The sequence below is a fragment of the Sabethes cyaneus genome, chromosome 3 (assembly GCF_943734655.1).
Source record: "Sabethes cyaneus chromosome 3, idSabCyanKW18_F2, whole genome shotgun sequence".
NCBI lineage: Eukaryota > Metazoa > Arthropoda > Insecta > Diptera > Culicidae > Sabethes > Sabethes cyaneus.
The window spans coordinates 5,978,524-6,002,942 of NC_071355.1; the positions used below are offsets into that span (position 1 = coordinate 5,978,524).

The 24,419-nt window shown below is 37.9% G+C and overlaps 1 long non-coding RNA gene across 1 annotated transcript; it reads right to left on the reverse strand.

Moving 5' to 3' along the window:
* Positions 1–2,403: 2,403 nt before the first annotated feature.
* Positions 2,404–15,581, reverse strand: LOC128744150 (uncharacterized). Its single transcript, XR_008412362.1, has 3 exons — positions 15,552–15,581; positions 2,625–2,718; positions 2,404–2,482 (listed from the first exon to the last, which is right to left on the reverse strand). It is a non-coding gene; the product is annotated as an uncharacterized LOC128744150 (long non-coding RNA).
* Between the last annotated feature and the right edge of the window lie 8,838 nt (positions 15,582–24,419).

Below are 24,419 nucleotides of genomic sequence, written 5' to 3' on the forward strand. Positions count from 1 at the left end.
ACTTTGGAAATACTGAAATATATTTTTTTCCTAGTAAGGACTTAAAAAGTTTTTGTTAGGAAAACCATTTTGCAATGTATGGATGATTTGTAGGCTATATGGTCGGTGTTAATCAAACCGAACCAAGTGACAAAAATCTGATTTCGAGAAAAACGAAGTCAAAGTTTGCTGCTGCTGTGTAGTTTAAAGCTATCGATCGTTCGAAATCATTTCATATCTCTGGCTGTTTGCAACAATTGTATGATCTAATTAGAGTAAAATGTAGCTTACGAAATTTCTAATCGTTTGCTGTCACTTATTTTTTTAAATTTTGCGACTTGGTCCGGTCTGATTTAACACCGACCATATATAATTATCTTTCTTCAAAAAATTTTCATCAATTTCTGAGATGGCGTTTTTTTGGAAATCGATGTTTAGTTTTTGAAATGGTTTTTTTCAGTGTAGGAAATAATTTTTAGTTTTTTCAGTTATTTTTTATGAAAATTCAAAAAATTTTCTAAAAGTCACTTATACGTTTATTTTTTTGTAGGTGCTATAATTTTGGAAATACTGAAATAGCTTTTTGTCCCGGTAAGCACTTAAAAAAGTTTTTGTTAGAAAAACTTTTTTGCTTTCAGTTTGACCATCTTGAGATATATGGAAGATTTATAGGCCACATAATTATCTATTTTCAAAAAAGTTTCATCAATTTCTGAGACGGCGTTTTGTGGCAAATTGATTTTTAAAATGCTTTTTTTAGTGTAGAAATCAACTTTAAATTTTTCAGTATTTTTTTATGAAAATTCAGAACAATTTTTAAAGTCACTCATAGATCATTTTTTTGTGTGCCTTACCAAAAGTTAGTCTAGACCAAGTTTGAAAAAACTAAGTAGGCAAAGTTGCTTATTTACATGAACTCTTTACACACACAAAGTTTCATTAAATTCTGAGAGGGTCGTGGAAACCTTTGGTCGAGTTGGCGTGAAATCCGCCATTTCCTATTTCGTCTTATCCTTCTCTTTTAACTCCCGTTTGACTTGTTTTTCCCGCTTTCCTCGTTCACTCTATCGGTTTTCTTTTTTCTCTCTTGCTGTTCTTTTTTTTCCTTTGGATTTCTCTAGTTTTCTGATCCGTGTTTCTTGCTTGTCTCATATTGCCCTGTTTTTCTTTTTCGTTTCCCACGTTTCTCACTTTTTTTCTTTTGCGGCTTCCCTCTATTTGTCTCGATTTCCCAATTTTGTTTTCTTTTTTTGTCCTTGGCCTTCCTCTTTCCTTTGTTTTCCTGTCCCGTTTTTCCCTTTTCAATTTTTATTTCTTCTCGCTTTTCTCTTTCCTGTTCCGTTTTTCCTCTTTTCCAGCCTCGTTTTTTGCTGTTTTCTGTACCAATAATTCCCTTTCTATTACTATGCCTTCGTCTGGTCCGTGTTGCTTTTATCCTGTGTTCTTTTTTTGTCACGTCCTATTTTCCATTTGACCCGTTTTCATTTTATTCATTTTTCCTCTTTTTTGTTCTTGTTCCTCAATTTTTCTGCTCCTGTATTTTCTAATTGCTTTCCTATTTTGTTCTGATTTTTTCTACATTTCTGCCAAGTTTATCCTCATTTTCTTTCTAGTTTTTCCTCACTTTACTGCACTTCACTTTTCTTTTTATGTCCCGTTTTCCCTTATGTCATGATTTTTCTTTCGATTTTCTTTTTTTGCCAGTCTTTCTTTTTTTCACTTGCGCTTTCTCTTATAGTCACTTTAACGGCTTAGGTCATTCGTGACTTCCGCGGGATTGGAATTTAAACTCAGGTCCTCGGTGTGAGACGCTTAAATTGGTCCCTAAAAATAAAAGTAGAACATATACGTGGCAATGGACAAATTGAACAGATTGATTAGAAATTGAACTTAAAGTAGAATTTGAAATTGGATATAAATGGGATTCGTTGAACTTGCACTTGAAATTGCATAGGATTTGAACTTAAAACTATACTTAAATTATTGATGAAACTGGGCATGACATTGGAATTGAATTTGCACTTAAAATTACGGGGGGGGAGTAGGGGGGTAGCCACCATCACCTCAAAGGTTTCATATTGTATGCAAGTAGAATTACGGCAGAATCTAATTTATCTACCCAGCAACTTTCATGTCACTGCTGTTCGTGAAGAACGAAATAGGGGTTTAATATGTTATAACTATTTTCTCAAGACTGTAGGTAATCTGCTATATTTTATTCAAAAAACGTCAAAACCACCTGTTCTTCTACTAGAGCTAGGCCATAGGCCGAAAAAATAGATGCCATCGCTTAATGGGCCCAAAAAACCCTCTCGTGCCCTATATGGGAAAAAGTAGAACAATCTCATCAGCAGTGATTTCGAATGGAATAGAGATGCATGATTTGAGTTTCCATAAGTACTTCCATTATATTAATTTAATTTTTCTTCTGGTATCCATCAGCATTATTAAAATTTTTTTTTCAGTCAGAATTTTCACTGTACAGTAGAAGGTGCTTCATGAGCTAAAACGAAACAAATAATTAAAATAACTTATATTAAGCTTACCCACTAACAAGGCCGTGTGGCTCAGCCGTCACCCAAACCCGCAGTTTCGAGATCAGGCTACTGGGAACTACCGAGCATCGCACCTCCTAGCTTGGTTACCGGGTAAGGCCACGTGGAGGCGCTAGGCAGGGGTTTGGGATGGCTGGAGCTATGTAGGAGGCTTCATTTGCCTTCCCCATTGCATACCCTGGACCTACAATTATGATTAAATTAGGCCTAAAATTAAACTTCAAATTTAATTGTTCAAAATTGTAACAGATTAAATTAAAAACTGCGGATTTCTAGGTTACATAAATTATTTTGTTTTATACAAAATTTGAAAGAAAAGGTGGAGTACGTGCTCTATTGTGCCTCAGTCTGGGTACCCCTGCGTTTGTCTCGTTTAGTTAATGCCGATGCACACCTAATTTGATAAATGCATTTCATAGCATTTTGTCTCAGTTTTCTAACGGTGGTCTAAAAATAAAAATCGGTTGGGAGCTCATGGCGACCCGAGCAGGAGCGAAGAGCAAAATAATACAAAAACAATATCAAACTGTGTTATAATGGTATATTTTGTTATTGAATAGATATGGAGATACATTGATAAAACATTTTGGTATTGAGTAGATATTTAAAACAGTGGTTGTAAGATGAGTTTAATAACTGATTTTGTAATCATATCTTATTTTGGCCTTAAAATGACATTCGATATATTTCATACAATTTTTTTTATTGATTAAAAAAATTTTAGATTATAAATATTTTATAAAATGATGTTTTAATATCTCATATACTACTGCATTTGTTATTCAATACCTTAATAACACTAAAATATGTTATTCTAAACTCTGAAAACAATCATGTTATTGCTTTGTTATTCAAATAATGCAACCTTAAGGGAGTAAAATTTTAATATTATTTTTTGTTATTTTACCAACTATGTCAGCTGAAACAAGACCAAATTTTGATATGAGTTTTTCGATTTCCAATAACACATTTTGGTATTATTTTGCTATTCGCTCCTGCTCGGGGAAGACGGAGATTTTTTGATAAAATCTAATATGGTGACCATATCTGGGATGATATTAGCAAAAAAAAATTTTACTCCATTTGAAAGCTCTGTTCTTCTTTTTTACAAAACCATGTCACTTGTTAGTTGTTTCATTGCAAATTTAGGAAATATCACAAGATAAAATTCACCTTCTTTTTAAACTGTGCGGCCCTTTGGCGAACGAGGGGCCCACTGTTTCAAGGTTTCAATCAATCAAGTACAATAGTTCCAATATTTGAAGACCTCGTGTCAGTAGTGGCCCCGTTTCTCAAATATAAAATTAATTCTAAGCAAAATTTCAGTTTCCTTTCGCTGGGACAGCTTTTCTGAAGATTATTTGCCACATAAATATGTATTGTATGTTATGGGATGAGCACAATATTGATAAAAATCACAGCCTGAAATTAAAGAAAAGAAAAAACTTTTTCCAAATTGAACTCCACTATTACTATTTATTCACGACAGGTACGTATTTATACGGAAGCTTGCAAGTTGTAAGCGAAATAAGTATCTGTCGTGAATAAATATTAATAGTGGAATTTAATTTGGAAAAAGTTTTTTATTTTCTTTAATTTCAGGTTTCGTATTCTACTAAGACGCTCCAAAAACTTCAAAACAGTCAAAAATCATAGCTTAGAAATTGTATCTCCCAATACCGTATCCTTCATATAAATCATCAAAGAAGCGTATCAATGGCCTACATTCCTGAAATACACTTGTACATTATAAATTTTGGAATTCTTCTTTTGCTTGCATTTGTATTGGCTATTTGGAGACTTGCCTAGAACAAAAATTGATAATTATTATGCGCTGCATCCTGCATCGATGCACTCCTGTTTTTGTCGAATGAAAACAACTTCCTTCTCTTCTATCATCGTTTTTTCGGGATCAGGGTTTCACACAAGGTTTAGCTGGACCAAGTTATACATTTTGTTGGTGTACGGAAATCAGTTAGTAGTTGGTCAAGCTTCGGGACTTTCCGTAATGTACGAAAAGCATAAAAATCGTACTGAACACGGCGCCTCCATCTTTTTCTGCGATATAGCGGACGCATGGTTGTCTTTTAAATTACAATTTAGCAGTTTCCCAAAAAAATCTCAAGAAAGGGATACTCACGGAAAACACTTGTTTTGCATTTATCAAATCAAAGCATTGATTTTTCTGCACACAAACCAAGTTTTGTATCAAACGAAACAAACTGCAAGGAAAGCAAACGATGCAAATTTACCGGCGAACAAAATTAATTTAGTCAAACCAGACTGTTACAGCTGCTACGTAGCTTCGTAAGATTGGAAAGAAATTTCGGAAGTAGTCAAGTTTTGTGATGTCAAGAAAATGCTACCTAGCGTTTATTGCTAATTCCTGTCGTAGTCACTGCTACTGACTGGGAGGCTCCGTAGCCGCAAGCTTGCCGAATCTGCTTTGACAGGCCATTCGATGTCAAATGACTTTAGCGTAGGTTTATTTTCAGGCCCCTCATTACTCTTCCTTCATGCTGAATTCTATATTACCCCTATGAAACATCTTTGCCGTGTAAAAGTTAAGTGTACTGGTCAGAGCCGAATGCATTGAGTCCTCGTCAGGTACAGCTATAATATGGAATAGTACTTGGAATATGGAATAGTGGAAAATTTATAAAGAAATGCAGTGTGGGTTATACCCCAAGCACCCGGGCGGTATCATAATAGATCAACAATACTGGTGGCAGTGATGAGTCAATACAGGATAAAAAGGAAAGCCACTTCAATTTGGATCATTTGATCATTGGATTTTAACGAATAATGCAAAATTTCTTGTACTGATTTGACTCAAACACACTTACCTTCCGATCCGCGCACTTTAATTTCACTAAAAAGCGATTATTATAAGGATTTTATTGAAATCACGCCACTGACATTATTTTTTAAATTCGTTGCACCGATTTTAAATCCGTCCTTCTAAATTTTTCTTCGACCGAACCAAACATCTAAGATTTCACTTCACAATACGAAATCACTTCCAAATGCCAACCTTATGAAAGAATTTCGAATCAGATATTTGTTCGGCAAATATCTGGAAATTTTTCGTCCTGTTGTATCACTCAGCCAGCAATTTAAGTTTTATTACATTCCTTCCTGATTAATTTCCCTCCACTAGAACATGCTGATGACTGTTATAAAACTGCCTTCCGACCTAGTGACCTCTGAAGGTTTTTATAATCTCACTGAGAATCAGAGCTAAGCCTTTAGTTTTGTTCAACAAAGCCATAAAGTATAAAGCTGGTTCTGCACGGAAAGAAATTTGATTCTGATGCCATGAATGAAATCATAAAATCATGAAATGTGAGTTCATGTCAAATCATGACTGAATAATATGGCAGTTAGACAGCACAAAATCATGAATAATAGTTCATGATTTTGCGTTGTGTTGTACTGCAAGAAGCTCGTGATGTCATGATTTTTATTCATGGTGTATTTTCATAAATCATGAGTTAGAAACCGGGAATCATGAGTCATTTTGCTCGTTTTGGAGATCAAATTTCTACCCGTGTGGTAAAAAGCTAAATCAGTTCATCAGCTTGACAGCTAACTAGAAAACGGTTATCGTAAGCGCGTTCAATTCTGTGCTTCTCACAGTTCGGTCAATATTACCAAATTCCAGCAAACTTTTATCTTAACACATCTTGGAAAATATGTGTACATGTAGTTATTAATTTGACCATGGGCGAAGTTAGGCGCGCTTACAGTATCCGTGAGCAGAATCGTTTTTATAGTCATCCTGATCAATTTGGTTCATAGAGCCCATAATAAAATAGCCGATAGAATTTTATTAAATTTTCAGCAGTTTCCATAGTTGTGCAGCATATTTACATTTAATTTTATCGTGCATCAAATCAAACTTTAAATCCCATTTCAATTGCATTTTCGAGTTTAATTTGTAGTTCAATTCAAGTTTTATTTCTTGTCCAATTCCAAGTAGATTTCAGTTTCAATGTCAGTAGATGACCCGGCAATCTTCGTATTGCCACAAATTAAACTATGCTGTACATAAATTGCAAATCTCGGATGATCGTTGTCACGATTTCGGATTTTCCAAATTTTTGAGGAGTTTAACCTTAGATGATTCATTTTGGCAGTTACTTAATTTTGAAGTCATGGGTAGATTAAAATACAAATTTTCAATTTTTCCTCACAGTAAAGCAGAAAACAACTCCCCCCCATTGCTATGCCAGATAAAACAAAGCTGATAGCATTTAAATATTTGCCATGATTGTATAACATTTCGCCGAATACCATCTCGCGAAAATTCAATTTTTGGTTGACCATAACACGGAATATAGTGTTTTGCGAAAAACCTTTTCGTGGAAAGTTAAATTTCACGGGTGCGTACCCCTTTTTATTCGATGTTCCTTGTTCGGACCCAACTAAAGGAAAGCAATGAAGATCAGTAGACCTAGCTCCTAGGAAAAGATATAAACCTAGACCGAGGTGATTGGGAGCTGTGTTTCATTTGTGTGGAAACCCTCCTCTTAGCAGGTGAGGGATCCCAATCAACCATAGAATAAAAATCCAAAAACCCTCACATGCCAATTTTGGATTGTTTTGCTTGATTAGTTCTCGAGTTATGAGGAAATTTTTATTTCACTAGTATGGGACTCCCCCCCCCTCTTCTAGAAAGAGTAGGGTTCTCGAACCATCATAAAACCCTTTACCGACCTTTCCTTTTCACGCCGATCGTAAGTGTGCCCAATTCTACTCTCCTCTCATTTCAGTCCAAATCCTCAAATTCCTGCAAATTTTTATATTAACAAATCCTGAAAGATGTGTGTACATGCACTTTTTAATTTTAGAATGATACAACTCTTAATAGAAATATGTGGTGCGCAGAAATACGAACCATGCGCAAAATTAGATACACTTAGGCTATTTGTCGGCAGAATAGTTTAGGTTTTACTGTCAGATCATCCTGAACGATTTGGTTTATGGCGACCGATAGAATTGTAATAAATTTTCAGTAGTTTCCGTAGTTGTGCAGTATATTCGCATTAAATTTTATCGTGCCTATTGGTATAATAGAAGAATAAAACCAATGCACCATCGAAATTTTATAATTCTTAGAAACTAGTTGCTTTAACAAAGTAAATACTTAATTTTTAACAAAATCATTGTAGTGACTTCCTGTGGAGAATCGATTCATAATAACTTTCTTTCTGCAACTCACACTTTGCTTTAATGAATTTTTGTTTACGGATAAAAAATTAATGGAATATGACAATACGACCTTGCATAAAAAAATGTTTTCGGCGCTGAACTCTAATTTTCTTCATATTAGGATGCAATAAAGCTGTTTGGTCAGGATGTTCGCATATTTTTAATACCGCAATAAGATTGTTATAAAATTCAAATAAAACCAGGCAACTTTGGAATTGTTATATGGGATTGCTGTATTTCACATATTTTACTGGAAGACAATCGTTGCTCTTCTGGTAGAAAATAATACGCACAAACACTGGCTGGGGCACGTACCCCACCTCCTGTATAAAATTATTGTAAAAAAGATCATTTCTTGGGAACGATAACATTTGTAGGGTAAGGTGGTGCAGAATGCACCGCTTAAGCAAAACATCATTTTCCACAGCAACGGCGTGTTTGTTCCACGTTTTTCGACTTCTAGAAGACTTTGGGATCTTTTTTACACTTACTCCTGGTGAAATTTCCTAACAAAAACCAGTATTTTTTGTTATTTTTGACGATTTTTGGCAAGAGTCAAAATCATCATGTGAGGCAGAACGCCAAAGCCCGTGGACAAAACGCACCTAGTTTGCCCAGCAGGCGTTAAACGCAACCAAAAAATTTACCATTCAATCACGTGTTAAATAAACTCCTAAAACTAGGCTGCCGAAATGGCGAAAGCGTTCGTTATAGCGTTTGTTGCAAACGCTTGTTTGCTGGGACATAATGGGTTCATATCTCAACATAATTGGCAATAAAATTTAATCATCTAGTTTTCTCCAACTGATGTGTGATGAAATATACATGTGATAAGTTAAACAATGTACAATTAGGTTTAAGGCAAATTCTAAGTCCTATACAATACATAATATTGCTACATTTTTAATAAATAATCCGAAACAAAAGATGTACTGCAAATTAAAAATATTTTATAACTGTACGATCCCGCTGTGATGCATTCTGCCCCTGTTTTGTATTTTGAAGTTTTTTGCAATATATGTGAAAAATATGCATAGTTAATGCCGTTTTTGTGATGAATCATCGAGTATGACAGTATATCAATTAGATAGACTGTATTTATTATGAAATTTGCATACCGACTAGTGGTAAAAGCTTAAGAGAAAACCGTGATTTCTTACATTTGTAATGAGATCGCGGATAATCGCTTGTTTTTATTGGATGTGGCTATGTTTGATGCTTTTACATGCTACATAATTATGAATTAGCGTGTTTTACACCAATATAAAATGCGCATTCTTAATTTTACCAAATAGTTGCCGCGTTTTTAAGCAATTAATAGCATGGGCCATTCTACCCCCACGGTGCGTTCTGGACAGTCTTCCCCTATGACTGCTCTTTGTTTCTACTACCGATCAGATAGACCGTTATTTACTCGATCAGTGTGACAGAAGCAAAGCAATGCGTTGCCGACGTTTGCACAACAAATCTCGGATTAAATCCACCACCGGGTATGTTTTTTCGGGCTGGTACCAAATGGCCGAAATACAAATGGCCGAATCACGAATGGCCGAATTCAAACAACAGTCACAGAAGGGCGAATCACGAATGGCCGAATCGCGAAAAGCCGAATCACGAATGGCCGAATCAAATTTCTCTCCGCGAATATGAAACATCCCCCTGAAAAACCTTTAATGTTCCACTCGCAGCTCTGTGATGATTCGTGTCATTTTTTTTCTTTTGGTGGATATAGTATAGATGATTGATAGTTGTTTCTTTCCCTACGTTACGTTACGTTTATTATATCTATTGATCGTGTCAGTAGCAAATATTTTCTAGATGAGGCCGCGAGTCTTCGCCGGTGATCCGCCGTCGGAAGCGCCGACCACTGTGGGGGCGGCGGTCCCCCCGCAGAAGCCACAACTATTTAGGTGCATGCATTTTCCTAGGTTTACTGACTAGTAGGGATTATCCCTTAGTTAAGTCCGAACGAGCGGCAGCGAGTAAGGACAGCATCGGCTGAGAGCTGCCGCACTTCGCAATTACACCAATCGACGTGATCCTCTGGCAAGAATTCGCTTTTGCAGTAATAATTACCGGAGGTACAATCGATTTCTCTACTCTAAACACGCGTTACGTACTCAAGCAGATTTGAAACGAAATCCCAAACGCTTCTGGTCTTTTGTTAACGAGAAGCGTAAAGAAAACGGGCTACCTTACAGCATGTTTCTAGCAGACGAAACTTCCAGCAAGCCGAGTGACACTTGCAACCTCTTTGCTAAACACTTTTCGAGTGTGTTTGCAACTGCTTCAGCTAATCCGACTCAGGCCGAAAATGCTATCCGTGACGTTCCGGACAATGTGCTAAACCTTAGAAGCATCCGCTTCTCAGACGAAGATATCTTAGCTGCACTGAAGAAATTGAAGTCTTCAACATCAGCAGGGCCTGATGGAATCCCGTCGATTCTGTTAATAAACTGTGCGAACGCCCTATGTGCTCCGTTGAAAATACTTTTTAATCGAAAAATCGATTATGTTTCCAATTTTTAAAAAAGGCGATAAACAAAACATAGCAAATTATCGAGGAATTACGTCTCTTTGTGTGGGCTCAAAGCTGTTTGAAATTCTAATTGGTGGAGTGCTATTCCGAGAAGCTAAAGCATACATCACAACAGACCAACATGGATTGTTTCCAGGCAAATCAACTATGACAAATTTAGCACAGTTTACTTCGCACTGTATTAAGGCTATGGAAAGCGGAACTCAAGTAGATGCCGTGTATATAGATATAAAAGCAGCATTTGATCGCGTAGACCACCTCATCCTATTGGCGAAAATCGAGCACTTTGGAGCCTCTTCCAACATAATTGAATGGCTGAAATCATACCTAATTGGCCGCACCTTATCTGTAAAAATAAGCGGTCACGAATCACAATGCTTCACAAACTTGTCGGGCGTACCACAAGGAAGTAATCTGTGACCATTTCTTTTTTTATTATTTTTTAACGATGCCTGTAAGATAATTCCATCAGGTCGATATTTAATTTATGCTGACGACCTAAAGCTTTACCTTGTTGTACGCTCGACAACTGATTGCATCTAACTCCAGCGACATCTGGACGACTTTAGCGATTGGTGTGCTCGAAATTTGTGCTCTGTGATCTTTTTCACACGCAAAAAGAACCCAATTCACTGGAATTATTCCATATCCGGAGAACCAGTCAGTAGATTAACGGTAGTCAAAGATCTAGGTGTTCTTCTGGATGATCAAATGTCCTTCAGAAATCACTATTCCCATGTCGTTTCAAAGGCGAATAGAAATTTGGGGTTTATTATTATACCCGCTGAAGAATTCACTGATCCGTACTGTTTACGAGCATTATACTATTCCCTTGTTCGTTCCGTATTAGACGCTTCAGCTGCCATTTGGAGCCCATACACAGCTGTTTGGTCAAACAGGATCGAAGCTATTCAAGCAAAGTTCCTGCGCTACGCGTTGAGAAATCTACCCTGGAGGAACCCTCTGGAATTACCTCCATACGTTGAGCGCTGCCGCCTGCTTGACATGAATACCTTGGCTAAAAGAAGAGATATATGTAGAGCAGTTTTTGTGGCAAAGCTGCTTATAGGCGAAATTGAATCTCCTCTTATCCTTTCCAAAATCGACATCAACACTCCATCCAGAAACTTTAGGTCATGGAATTTTTTAAGACTGCACTATCAGCGCACTGATTACGGCAAAAACGAGCCCATAAAGGCAATGTGTGACGTTTTCAATAAATACTACGTGCATTTTGACTTTTCTATGTCCATTGATGTGTTTAAAAATAATATATAGAGATTACCCTAGCACGTAAGATTTCTATCAATTGTTTAAAGTAGTCGTAAGTTAAATTGTGTGTGATCCAAAATGTATTGTAATCCCTGGAAACATGTACTATATATTGATCGTTAAAGATGATGGGGTTTTTACGCCTGCTTGAGAGCGGTCGATGTATGATCATCTCAAGGAGGTTTTTCCCCATCCAATCCAATTCATGAAGGCTTGTATGGCCAGATGAATAAATGAATAAAATAAATAAATAAACAAATATAGCCAACATTTGTACAGGTACCGTGATTATTTTCGGCCGAATATGACGTTTGGCCATTCGTGTTTCAGCCTTTTGTGATTCGGCCATTCGTGATTCGGCCGTTCGTGATTCGACCATTTGTGTTTCGACCATTCGTAGGTAATCCGTTTTTTCTGTCTTAATTTTTTGTATACGACTAAATGCGGTCATCTGTAAACAACTGAAAAGTGAGGAAGTGTCTGATTTGAGGAATGATTAATTGGATCAACTGGAAAAATTCGATATTGAAAAAAAAAATATCGGGGTGATGGCAGGTGGGGTTCATACCCACGACTGTTTTACTATGGGGAATGATAGAATTGGGAGTCTAAAACAAAATTATGCATTAGACTACCCAATATAGCACGCGCCGGTAGTTTAGTTAGTAAAAACGTCGGATATCAACCGAAAGATCGTGGGTGTGAATCCCACTTGCAATCTCCCCGATATATATTTTGGTCTATATCGAAATTTTCTAGTACATCCAATTAATCGTTCTTCGCAACAGATAATTCCCCACTTTCCAAAGGAAGAACATTCCTTGAGGTATAATTAGAGATTTCAATTTAATAGCTCGGCATTTTTCCAATAAAAAATCTTACTGCGTAAAAAATAGTCTCCAGTCCAGTCTCAAATCAAACTTTAAATCCAATCAGTGATGGTTCGATCACTTTGAGTCAATTTTGATTCATTTGGCAGTACCGGCTTAGTCGAGCCAAATATGACAAAGTTATGCATGGGACATTTGTAGAATTAGTTCTTATCTACAATTTTGCTGAACAAATCTTTACTGTATCTTTTTTAGTTATGGTGCTACAAAATTACTATGGGGAATGATAGAATTGGGAGTCTAAAACAAAATTATGCATTAGACTACCCAATATTGCACGCACGTAGTTTAGTTAGTAAAAACGTCGGGTACCAACCGAAAGATCGTGGATGTGAACCCCACCTGCCAGCTCCCCGACATATATTCTGGTCTACATCGAAATTTTTCAGTACAGCCAATTAATCATTCTTCGCAAAAGACAATTCCTCACTTTCCAAAAGAAGAACATTCCTTGAGGTGTAAGCAGAGATTTCAATTTAATATCCAGGCATTTTTGCGATAAAAAATTTTACTGCGTTAAAAATAGTCTCCAGTCCAGTCTCAGCCGAACCAAATATGACAAAGTTACATATGGGACATTTGTAGAATTAGTTCTTATCTACAATTTTGCTGAACAAATCTTTACTGTATCTTTTTTAGTTATGGTGCTACAATGCTAGAAACTCATCAGTGACTAAATGAACGTTCATTTAATCACTAATAAGATACTAGCATCGTAGCACCGTAACTACAAAAGATATAGCAAAACTTTATCTAGCAAAATTATAGATTATAACTTGCTCTACAAACGTCCCATACATAACTTTGTCATATTTGGATCCGCTGAGACGGTACTGTCAAATGAATCAAAATTGAGTCAAAGTGATCGAACCATCCCTGAATCCAATTTCAGGTCCAACGTCAAGTCCATTTTCATATCAATTTCTCGTCCTATTTTAAATTTTTTTTTGTTTCAGTTCCATTTGAAGTAAATATTCCAGTCTAAATTAGACCAAAATCAAGTCCAATTTTATGTCATATTTTATTCCAATTTAAAAATTTTCATCCAATTTCATGTATAATTTCAGAGTCTATTTTAAGTCCTGTTTCAAGTCAATTTTTTTGTTTAATTTGAAGTCTAATTTCAGCTCCCATTTTAAGTAGAATCCGAGATCAGCAATACGCCCACATTCAAGTTCAATTTTATGTAAAATTTTGTTACCAATGTCAAGTAAAACTTAAAGTTTGATTTTAAGTCCAATTTCAGGTAGAGTATAATTCCCATTTCGGCCTCATTTTAAGTCTAATTTTGAGTCTTTCTGACCTTAAACAAGTTTCAATTCCAGCTTCAAGTAAAATTTTAAAGTTTTGGTTCGATTTCATATCCAATTTCCAGTCGGATTTTACGATCAATTTCAAATCTAATTGAAGTCTTACTTCATATCTAATTTTATGACCCGCTTCTAGCCCTATTGCAGGTCTGATTTCAATTCAAGTTTGCAGTCCAAATTCAAGTCTAATTTTGAGTTCAATTCAAGTCCAATTTAATTTGAGACTAGGCTTCATGTCCAAATTGACCCGAATTTAAGTCCAATTTGAATTCCAATTGCAAGTACAAGTACAAGTCCGAATCCAAGTTTAAATTTAAATACAAATTATAATCTAATACCAAGTCGAATTTTGTTGAGATTAATTTCAGCTTCAGATTCACCGAAATGCCCAGATTGGAGAACTTGTCCCGGCTTCCTAATGAAAAACAGTAATGTTCCGATTTTGTCAGCCCCATGTTGAATTTTGGGCCCCATGTTGAATGGGGAAACTGACAAAATCGGGAATTTTTTTTTTTTAAGTTTTTTTCAAAATTCAAGACTCAAGTCCTTGCAATATCTAAGACTTCTACTAAAAATTCGATATTAACCCTCAATTGGTCAACCGAAAGCTCAATGAACCGGGCACAGCACACTGGTTCAGAACCTTTTTTGGTGCGCAATAGCTTTGAGCAGGAAAACTTGGTTTTAGGTTTATGGAACCTTTGGAAGAGTTTTTTAAAATTAAAAGTTCTATCATCCACTGGAATTCAAATTTTGCTTAATCCCCCTAAAAGTGCAGTAAAAAAATTATTTTTCCTCAGTTTCAGTATAACACATTGATGTGTTCTGCAAAGTTTTACAGCATATTATTACAAGAAATTTTGTCGAAGACAGTAACCTACTATCTCTTCAGCAAAGATAGAAAAATTCTATATCTCATAAATGAAAAATCGTTAAAATCAGTTTTTCTATTTTAACTGTTTTTGTAAGTGTTGTATGACTTTTTCTTGTTTTACAAAGTTGTACAAATAGTAAAAATACACAACATTGCTGAATATAGTATACCTCTAACTTTGCTTGTTTAGGAACTATAGAACTCTGTCTAATGTAAAAAATCCTCGTGGTTTTAAATTAGTTGCATAAAAATAGATCCACCGTCCTACGATAAGTTGCTTCTAAAAAGGTCGATGGCCCACCTTCTTTTTATGACACAAAAAATACGTGTCAAAAATAGAATTGACAGTTAGCTGTAAACAAATTTGTCATTAGATTTACCACAAACTAAACTCATTTGCAAAATTATCACAGAATAAGTAAGCTGAATACAATAGAAGAATACATTCTTTTGTGGGAATAGTTGAAGGGGTCAACGACTAAAATGAAAATGGCTTGTACATTCATCAATACTGCGAATGACAAATAAGAATTCATCGTTATTTAGGTAGCAAAAATATTTGCATCGAAATCGTTATACCACGTGTAAATCATTCACTAAAATGCATTCAATTCACATAAAACACGTGGTTTCACTGTATCCGAAGTTGTATTCTCAGGTTTCTACGAGCACACGCGTGAATTTACTTCCGACAGTAAAAATCTACGACGCTGGTTTATTTTTCTACTTTCATTTGTGTTGAAATTTTTGCCCCTCCGTTTAATGTTCGCTCTTAAATTATGTCACCCACCACCAACCGCCACGGCATTCCTGTCATGATTCAGTGGATTTAGAATTTTCTTTGGCTTAGGTACCAGTACCAATACCAGTACCAGTAGCATAGAACAGTCGTGAACATGAACAAGCGCCTGTACTTACCGTCACAAAAAAGGCAGCTCCTAGATAGCTTGTCAGATGAGATTGTCTTCCACCGGACAGATTGATCAAATTTGTGTCACCCACTTGAGGCACAGTTCAAATTACCTTTACTTTGAAAGCGACTCGATAATGATGTGGACAAAACGTTTAAAATGGCCTCCCAACCGCAGCCAAGAAAGCAACTGAAAAAATATTTATCCATTACAGTCTCAATGTTTATTTGTTATTTTTCACTGTGTAAATACGGCTGCTGACAGTTGAGGTCCACAACGAAGCACAGTTTATCGCGTGGGAGACGTGCCATAAACGTGTTTGGATAGTGCGACTGACTTTACACGTACTGTCGAGATTTGGGCAAAGTGATTTCTGCTCTCCTAGACCGGGATTAATGAACACGCTGCCTCCCGGATGCCCACTCAGTCCGTCAGGTCTTCTTTAAAGTAAGAGTAATGGCGTCCTCTTGAGATAACACCGCCCTGCCGCCAATCACCGCGCACCGATTGGGCACCGTCGTCGTCGTCGTCGTCGTCGTCGTTCCGGCCGGAGCGGCGGTCTTTCATATCCCATGAATGGCGTAGGGAAAACCAGACACTCCTGCTGCCCGTTCGAACCGAGACGGGCCGGAAAATTAGTGGGAAATTGATGCAAATGGGAAATGTTTACGAGGTGAGAAACAAGTTCACACCCGAAGCGCCCGATATAAATATGTATGCCACGATGGGTAGAAACTTAGCGTTTAATGGCTTTGCAATTATCAAGAGTTATGGTCCTGAGCTTCTTAGTTGCCAACTTTAGGCCAGCAGACTTTGACTTTGCTGTGCCTGGCAATTGTTCGCTAGCGCGCGGCAGTGGTGGGTGCGAGAGGCGTGAAATAAATGTGCAAACAGTTTACGAGCCCTACTAAGTCCTAAGCAATAATTCGAGTGCTGCCATCCATGATTCTTCATCAGAACCGAAGCCAGCGCTATTAATGCGTTACTGTCAATAAACTGTCGTTTCATTATATGTTATGATTATTAAATCATGATTCGACTCGTAAGCTCGCATGGCGTTGAGAAGAAAATGAGAAAAGAGGTATATTATTTTTTATGCGGTATGATTATTTCCATGTACGCTCAGAGCGCCGGTTTTATTCTGCTGTGATTATTACCAGTCGGGCATGTTCCATCTAGCTTTCATTATTGTGCGCATTTGGCGTTTGGCCAAATCACATTCGATAAAGCAACAACAGAGCCGGTTGCATGATTTATCTAACAGGATAATAACCATTATTTTTCGACTTGGTAGATCTTTTGTAGAAGATGGCTCGCGTTTTATTTCAGCAAATTATTTGAAAATAAAATAACAATGACAATAATAAACCAACTGAAATCATAAAATCATCATCATCATGAAGTCTTGAAGACAGCTCTAAAAATAATTTAATAACCGTGAAAAAATGTTGAGAACTGGACTGGCACCACCAAATGAAACGCAAGTAGCACTCATTTGTCATAAAAATATGTGGGGAATCTTCTGGCACCAATTTGTAATTGGTCGAATTCCTTCGCGAAGTACACAATATAAACTCATAAAACCGGGTGCCAAACTCAGTTATTAGCGTTTTCGTAATAATCACGTCGTAATGAATTTTACTAGATTTTAACTGTTTGGATTACGTCTTGCTGAGTGTCTTAGTAAAATGTGTAAATAGAGAAATGATGGATAGATGCGTACCTATCAGAATAATGGATAAATAGCTACAAGCTTTGCCTTTACTAAGAAATAATCAACAAGGTGGGACACTTTTCGGAAGAATATTTTGGCCTAGATTAACGGATCAATAGTCCTATAGGATGGCAAATCAACTAATCAACTACCACCAATATACCACCTGATCAGATTGAAATCTCCAGAATCTAGAAATTAGAGTCGAAATCAGACTTGAAATCGGACTTGACATAGGGCGTTAAATTTGATTTGAATTTTGACCAATTGAGGCCTTAAGCTTTATTTCATATTAAGCTAGAAATTGAGCTTAAATTGGATTTGAAATTGGACTTAAATTTAACAGTTTGAACTGGAAGTTAGCAAGGAAACTGAACTTAAAACAGGTTTTGAAGTTTTTATCTGAAATTGGACTTGAAATTTTATTTGGAATTGGAATTGAATTAGACGACATTGATCCTTCCTTTTTATCATGTACACTGTGGTTTTAAAATTTTCAATATCTTCCATATCTGTGAACCACATGGTCTGGGGCAGAAATTGGAAATGAGTTCGGTTACAATTGGCTCCAATTATAGGTACAACCACGGATCCCCCAGCCTGGGTAAAGAAGAACGTTACAAGGACTAATGTTGTGAATCGAGGGAGAAGCCAACCTACTCTCACGCGAGTGACTATGAGAAGCATAGCATTAAACACTTACACCACTCATGCAAGCGTAAGACAAACAGCCGCCGTTGATGTGCGCAGACATTCTGCTACCTACACACTCGTGAACGCACGGTCTCACATCATCTCTCTGCATAGCCCACTCGAGATTCAAACTGCTCGTAAACAACCAGCTGCCCATGAGAGCTAGTGGCGCACTGGGATGCAAATTTTGCATTATTTTCTTTTTTCTTCTTCATCTTCGCATTCGATTCTACTCGCGGGTAGCAGAGCGAGCTACCGTAAGTCCGTAAAGGATGTTTATGCCGGCGTGTTCGTTAGAAGGAGTACTCGTGTGTGAGAAAATTAGACCACACTGGCCCTTATGACCCTTATTTACCTTATTTTCCGCTCTTCACGCGGAACCTTGTTTCGACTGGGAGACACTATCAACAGCTTTCTTTCATTACTTTCTCCTATCGAGCTGTCCGGCATTTGTAACTGTCCTTATGAAAAAAATGGTCAATTTTAACCTAAATTGGAATTAAAATTGGTCATGAAATTGGACATAAATTGGATTTAAATTAAACTTGAACTTAGAGTTTTAATTTGCCTTAAAATTGAACCTAAAATTGGAACTAAACTAGACTTGAAATATGATTAGAATCGGTCATGCAATTGAACTTCATATTGGGTATTAAATAACGTCTGAATTTGGATTGATTTGAACTGGAAGTTTTGCATTAAATCGGACATGCACACGAAATTAGACACGAAGTTTTACTTGAAATTAGAATTGCGCGTTTTACAACTTTTCTGTTATGTTTTTTTTTTCTTTTTTCTTTTTTCTACTTTTTGTTTTTCTCCTTTTCTGTACCGTTTTCTTGGATTTTTATGTCTCGTGTTTCCTATTTCATTGTTTCGCTTTTCTTCGTTTTCAGTCCCATTGTTCATATTTTCCGTCCTGTTTTTCACATATAGTTTTACTTAGTTTCCTCTAACCAGTTTTTTCTCTCTCTCTCCCTACTCTTCTTTTGGGGTTTCTTTCTTATTGCCTGTTCCGTAATACCTATCTTGTCCCGTTTTCCCACTTTTTCTCTCTCGTATCCCGGTTTCTCTGCACGCATTTTCCTCTTTCTCTTCTTTACCTATTCCATTTTCCGTCTTTTTTCTTCCGTTTTTCCTCTTCTTTCCCATCTCGTTGTCATTTCTGTCTCGGTTTGATCGTAGTGTTTAATCATGTTTTTTCGTTTCCGGTTTTCGTCTTTTGTCGCTTTTCAACTCCTTTTCTAACCCACTTATCGTTTTGGTCTGTTGTGTTCCTCATCTTATTATGTCTGGCTTTTTCTTCTGTTCTGTCAAGTTCGGTTTTTCTTTTTCGTTTTTTCTTCCTTTTTTTCTTATAGTCATTTATTCTTCTTTTCTGTCCAGTTTATACTGATTTTCTTTCTCGTTTTCTACGTTTTCTTCTTCGCTTTTCCTTTTTCACTCTTTTTTCCACTTTTCTTTTGCGTTCTTCATCTTTTTCTGTCCAGCCTCTTCGTTTTTTGCCTCGTTTTCCCCCTTTTCTCTCCCGTTTTCTTCCTTTTCACTTTTTACGTTCCGTTTATCCTCCCATTCTGTCACGTTTTTTGATTCGTTTTCTTTTTTTTATGCCAGATTCTATTCTTTTTCTCGCTTGCGTTTTTCCTTATTGTTTCATTCAATTTTATTTTTATTTTACACTGCCTTCGACAAAATCGTACAGACTGAATATACTTATAAACTATGTTGTACTATGATATTTCATTAATTCGTTTTTAAAAAACTGTTTGTGACATGTCGAAGTCAAAAATGTCACACACATCGTTGAAGGCCCGAAAACACGAGTTTAGAACGTTGTTTGGACCGAACAACGTTCGGTAGAGAGGTATTACATATATGCAAGTATTGCAAAGCCAGCGAGGAAGTACATTGATTGGCACTTGTTCTAGTAACGCCGGGCAGTCAATGTTTCCCTGCATTAGGTCAAACACGAACATCCTTTGTTGATAGGTTTCGACAGTAGATCGAGTTTAATCAATTGACAGTGAGCTTGACAATCAGGAAGTTTGGATGGATCGTTCCTAGGCAGAATGCGCAGAGCAAAACGTAAAAACTTGTTCTGTACTCGATCGTTTACAAGGGTTTGCGTAACCTGATGCTACGCACCAAAGAGCAGTTCTCAGCGCAGCGTTTTGAGTGCGTAAATGTAGGTACAGCTGGAGGCATGACGGCGGAGGAATCCCAGTGTGGAGAAGGTCTTCGCGGAAATAATTTCAATATGCTAATTGAACCAATATCTAACCCCAGTGAGTATTGCTGGTGGAGAGCGTTGTTACATCGAGTTCATTTTTTAAGTTGATGCGCATCCCTTAATTGCCGCACCAAATTGAAGGATTGTTTGAAACCTCTTGCAATCCAAAACCGACATTATTGCTCGAAAAAGTTTCAGATCATCGGCGAACGAAAGTACGGGAGTACGGGCGAACGAAAGTCCGTAGTCGCTGCGTGAATTTTCCAGTCGACTCTCCAAACTCGAAGAGTTCTTCAACCCGAGTGAAAGTCCGGACACATGCAGTCAGCGGTTCGTGGAATCCAAATGTGGTACAATGAAAAATGGCAAGCAACAATGATGTAGTGCGTGAAGATCTTTGCGAAGCACGGAAATTGACTTTTGTAAGTAACATCGGTGAATCGATGTCGTTGTTTAAAGATTTAGCCACTAGCCACTTTTAGACAACGTGCAGGATAAGGTGGAAGATCTCGCCAGGATCAGGATCAGGATCTTGCCAAGGCAAACCCCCAAGAGCCACACGAATGGACCTTCTTTGGATGCGTTCGATTCTTAACGTCCACATGAGCTGATGAGGTAGCCAAATTACACTTGAATTTTCAAGTACTGGACTGACTAATGCGCAATACAAGGATTTTAGGCAATGAGAGTCCTTGAAATCTCTTCCAATTTTAGCAATGAATCCGAGCTGTCGGGATGCTTTGGATATTAGAACGGTGAGCATTGAACGTAAGTTTAGAGTTGAGTAAAATGCTGAAGTCAATAACTTAATCAACCCTCCGGAGGATACTTCCGTCAATGTGGTGAATAGTCAAACACAATCGGGCTGTGAATACAATGGAACGTGATTTCCTCACATTTGGCTATACTCACAATCAAGTAGTAGAACTTGCACCAGTTCACAGAGGCATCTAGTAATTCTTGCAACCGATGACATCGATAACCACATGATTTTGGCAGCTGCCGCCAAACTGAAGCATTCGTGTTCTCCAGGTCCGGATGGGATTCCGGCAACGCTGATTAAAGGTGCATCTCTGGCTTGCTCCAACCTCTCACTCATTTGTTTCGCCTATCTCTTTCACTGGAAGATTTCCAGTTGCTTGGAAACAGGCATTTATGTTCCCTGTTCACAAAAAGGGCGATCTAGCGAATGTCGACAACTACCGGGGAATTTCTGCACTGTGTGCTGCGTCAAAACTATTCGAGCTGGTCGTCATTAAATCAATATTTTCGCATTGCCAACAAGCCATTGCAGACGAGCAACACGGTTTTATCTCTAAACGGTCCTGCACCACGAATCTACTGTGTTTTACAAGTTATGTGACGGACAGCTTTATTGGACGATCCCAAACAGATGCGGTATATACATACCTGTCCGCAGCCTTCGATAAAGTTAATCACCGCATCGCAGTCGCTAAATTGGATCGGTACGGTTTTTGCGGCAATCTGTTAAGCTGGCTAGAATCTTACTTAACTGGACGAACCCTGAGCGTAAAAATTGGTGACGAGATCTCCGATTCGTTCCCCGCTACTTCCGGGATTGCGCAAGGTAGTCATCTGGGTCCACTAGTGTTCGTTCTGTATTTCAACGACATAATCTGCTCAATAAAATGTCCAAGACTCGCCTTTGCGGATGATTTGAAGCTTTTCAATAGGATCCATAGCACTACCGACGCGCTATTTCTTCAAGAACAACTTGATATGTTTGCTAACTGGTGCGAAGTGAATCGTATGCTGCTCAACCCAGTTAAGTGCTCTATGATTACGTTTACGAGGAAAAATCAGCCGTTACGTTTCGACTATAATATCAACGGAATTCCAGTTCAACGAGTCGACCATGTAAAAGATCTCGGTGTGCTATTGGATGTTAAATTAACCTTCAAACAGCATATATCGCTCATTGTTGCCAAAGCCTCTAGGCAGTTAGGCTTAATTATGCGAATGACTCGTGACTTCCGCAGTATCGAGTGCTTAGTAACGCTTTACGGGTCGCTTGTTCGGTCTTCATTAGAATATTGCTCTGCTGTATGGATTCCGCACTACAACAATGCCATTCAACGCATCGAAAGCATCCAGCGCCGATTCGTACGCTACGCGCTTCGAATGATGCCTTGGAGACAGCCCACGAGGAATACATGATACGAGGATCGCTGCCAGCTCATCCGATTAGACACCCTCGAATTGCGCCGAGAAACAGCGCGCGCCATGGTAGTTTCCGATATCCTGACTTCCAACATCGATTGCCCCGACATTCTTCGCCAGATCAATCTGAATGCACCATTAATCCTCTGCGTAACCTGCCTTTTCATCGCACCAACTACAGTGCTAATGGCGCCATCACTGGTCTGCAACGTGCATTCAATCGTGTTTCAACAGCGTTTGACTTTCATCTGTCTAAGCAAGTGTTACGTTCTAAATTTGTCTCAATGTTTCGATGTTTGCTGTATTAGGTATTAAGAGCCATTAGGGCATTGTTGCCTGTTGGTAAAGTTATAAATAAATAAATGACAATCGTCGACAGAGCCCACATTAAGATACAGTTTGAGATCTTCGGCGTAAACAAGTATGCAACCGGCTTCATGTAATAACGTTACATCGTTGAAGAATAGGATGAAGAGTAAAGGCCCCATATTGCTTCCATGGGGAACGACAGATTTGTTAGCTAACACAGATGAAACGGTAGATTCCAACTTGACTTACAAGACTCCATCACGTAAATATGAGCCATCAAGCTAACAGAATAGTCGTTGCGATCGAATGCAGCCTTCAAATCCGTGTATACTGCGTCCACTTGTTCGTTTTCCTCGAGTTGCGCGATGCAAGAAGTAGTGTTTAAACCGACCGGACTGACATGAATCCGTGCTGGTAGATGGATATGTAGTTCTTGGTACGATTGAGGATTGCGGTGCCGACGACAATGCTGACGAAGGTTGAAGAGCAATGGTCCGAGTACGCTTCCTTGGGGTACGCCGGAAGGAATAAGAAACTATGTTTTCTTTGCTTGGGGCGTGGCAGGAGCGACGCGGACCGTGAGCATGAATGTTTATTCCGCCATAATTTCGCAACACCTGGGTTCTTCATCAAACTTGGCACACATGTTGTTTGACATAAAAAAACCGCGCAGGGAGGTTGACAAAAGAGGGAAGCGATCTTTTATAAGAGGAGAACGATTCAAAGGAGTAAAGCGATGCGCTTCTCTTGCATTTGAGACGATAGCAGTTGTACAAGTGACTGGATGACAGGAGGGGATTTCTGAAATGGGGAAATATGGTGGCCACTGACAAGGATGAGGATCAAAATTAAAAAGGCTTTGTCTCGCTTTATAGGAATTATCGAAAAGGAAACAGATTTACAAGTCGATGAGGACAACAGGAGAGGGATGCTAACAAACGGTAGACACATTCAAATGAGAAAAAGGGTTTTGTTTCTTGCATTAATATGAGAATTTTCGTTACTGATACCTGATGTACAAGTGGCTGAGAGACAAAGGAGCCTCGAGTAAGATCGGGCAATCAGGAATTTACAATTCGAGAACATTTCATTTTCAATGTAGATTTGTTATAGACCAACCTCGTGTTTTAGTCTTGACCTTGAAATGCGGTCAAACATATATATTAATATTTTTTGAAACGGTGATTCTACAATCGAAGAAGGGACGGTAGGGGAAAGTAATGAAATTTTTTTTTGGAATAGAGGGGAAAGAGCGAAAATGTGAGCTATATGCCCTGGCGGGTGTTGGAGGTTCGATCCGGTTATAATCTCAGATTATAGCTTAGTTCGACCCACGCACATTCCAGCATTGGACTACTACTACTACTTGTTAAGCGTAGCTACCAAAAACCCCCTCCCCCCTCACTTTTCCGCTCCTACCCTTCCAAGAAAATTTTCATTAATTTTCCCTACCTACTACTACTAAAATATTATTGAGATTGGTTGTTTGTTCAGTTTTTGTCACGTTTTCCATCTTTACCATTTCTTCTCCTTCTATCTCCTTTTTTTCTTTTTCTTTTTTGCTTCTTTTTCTGGGAATCAGTAACAGACGAACTACCTCTAGATACATCGGTAATCCATCTGTAAATAAGCAAAAAATATTACTAACATTTTCTAACATTGAAATAACCACCGACCGAGAAGTTTAAATCTAACATGTTTTTACTTGCAGGACGACGACACTATGCAGACCCTTACGACTACACGTG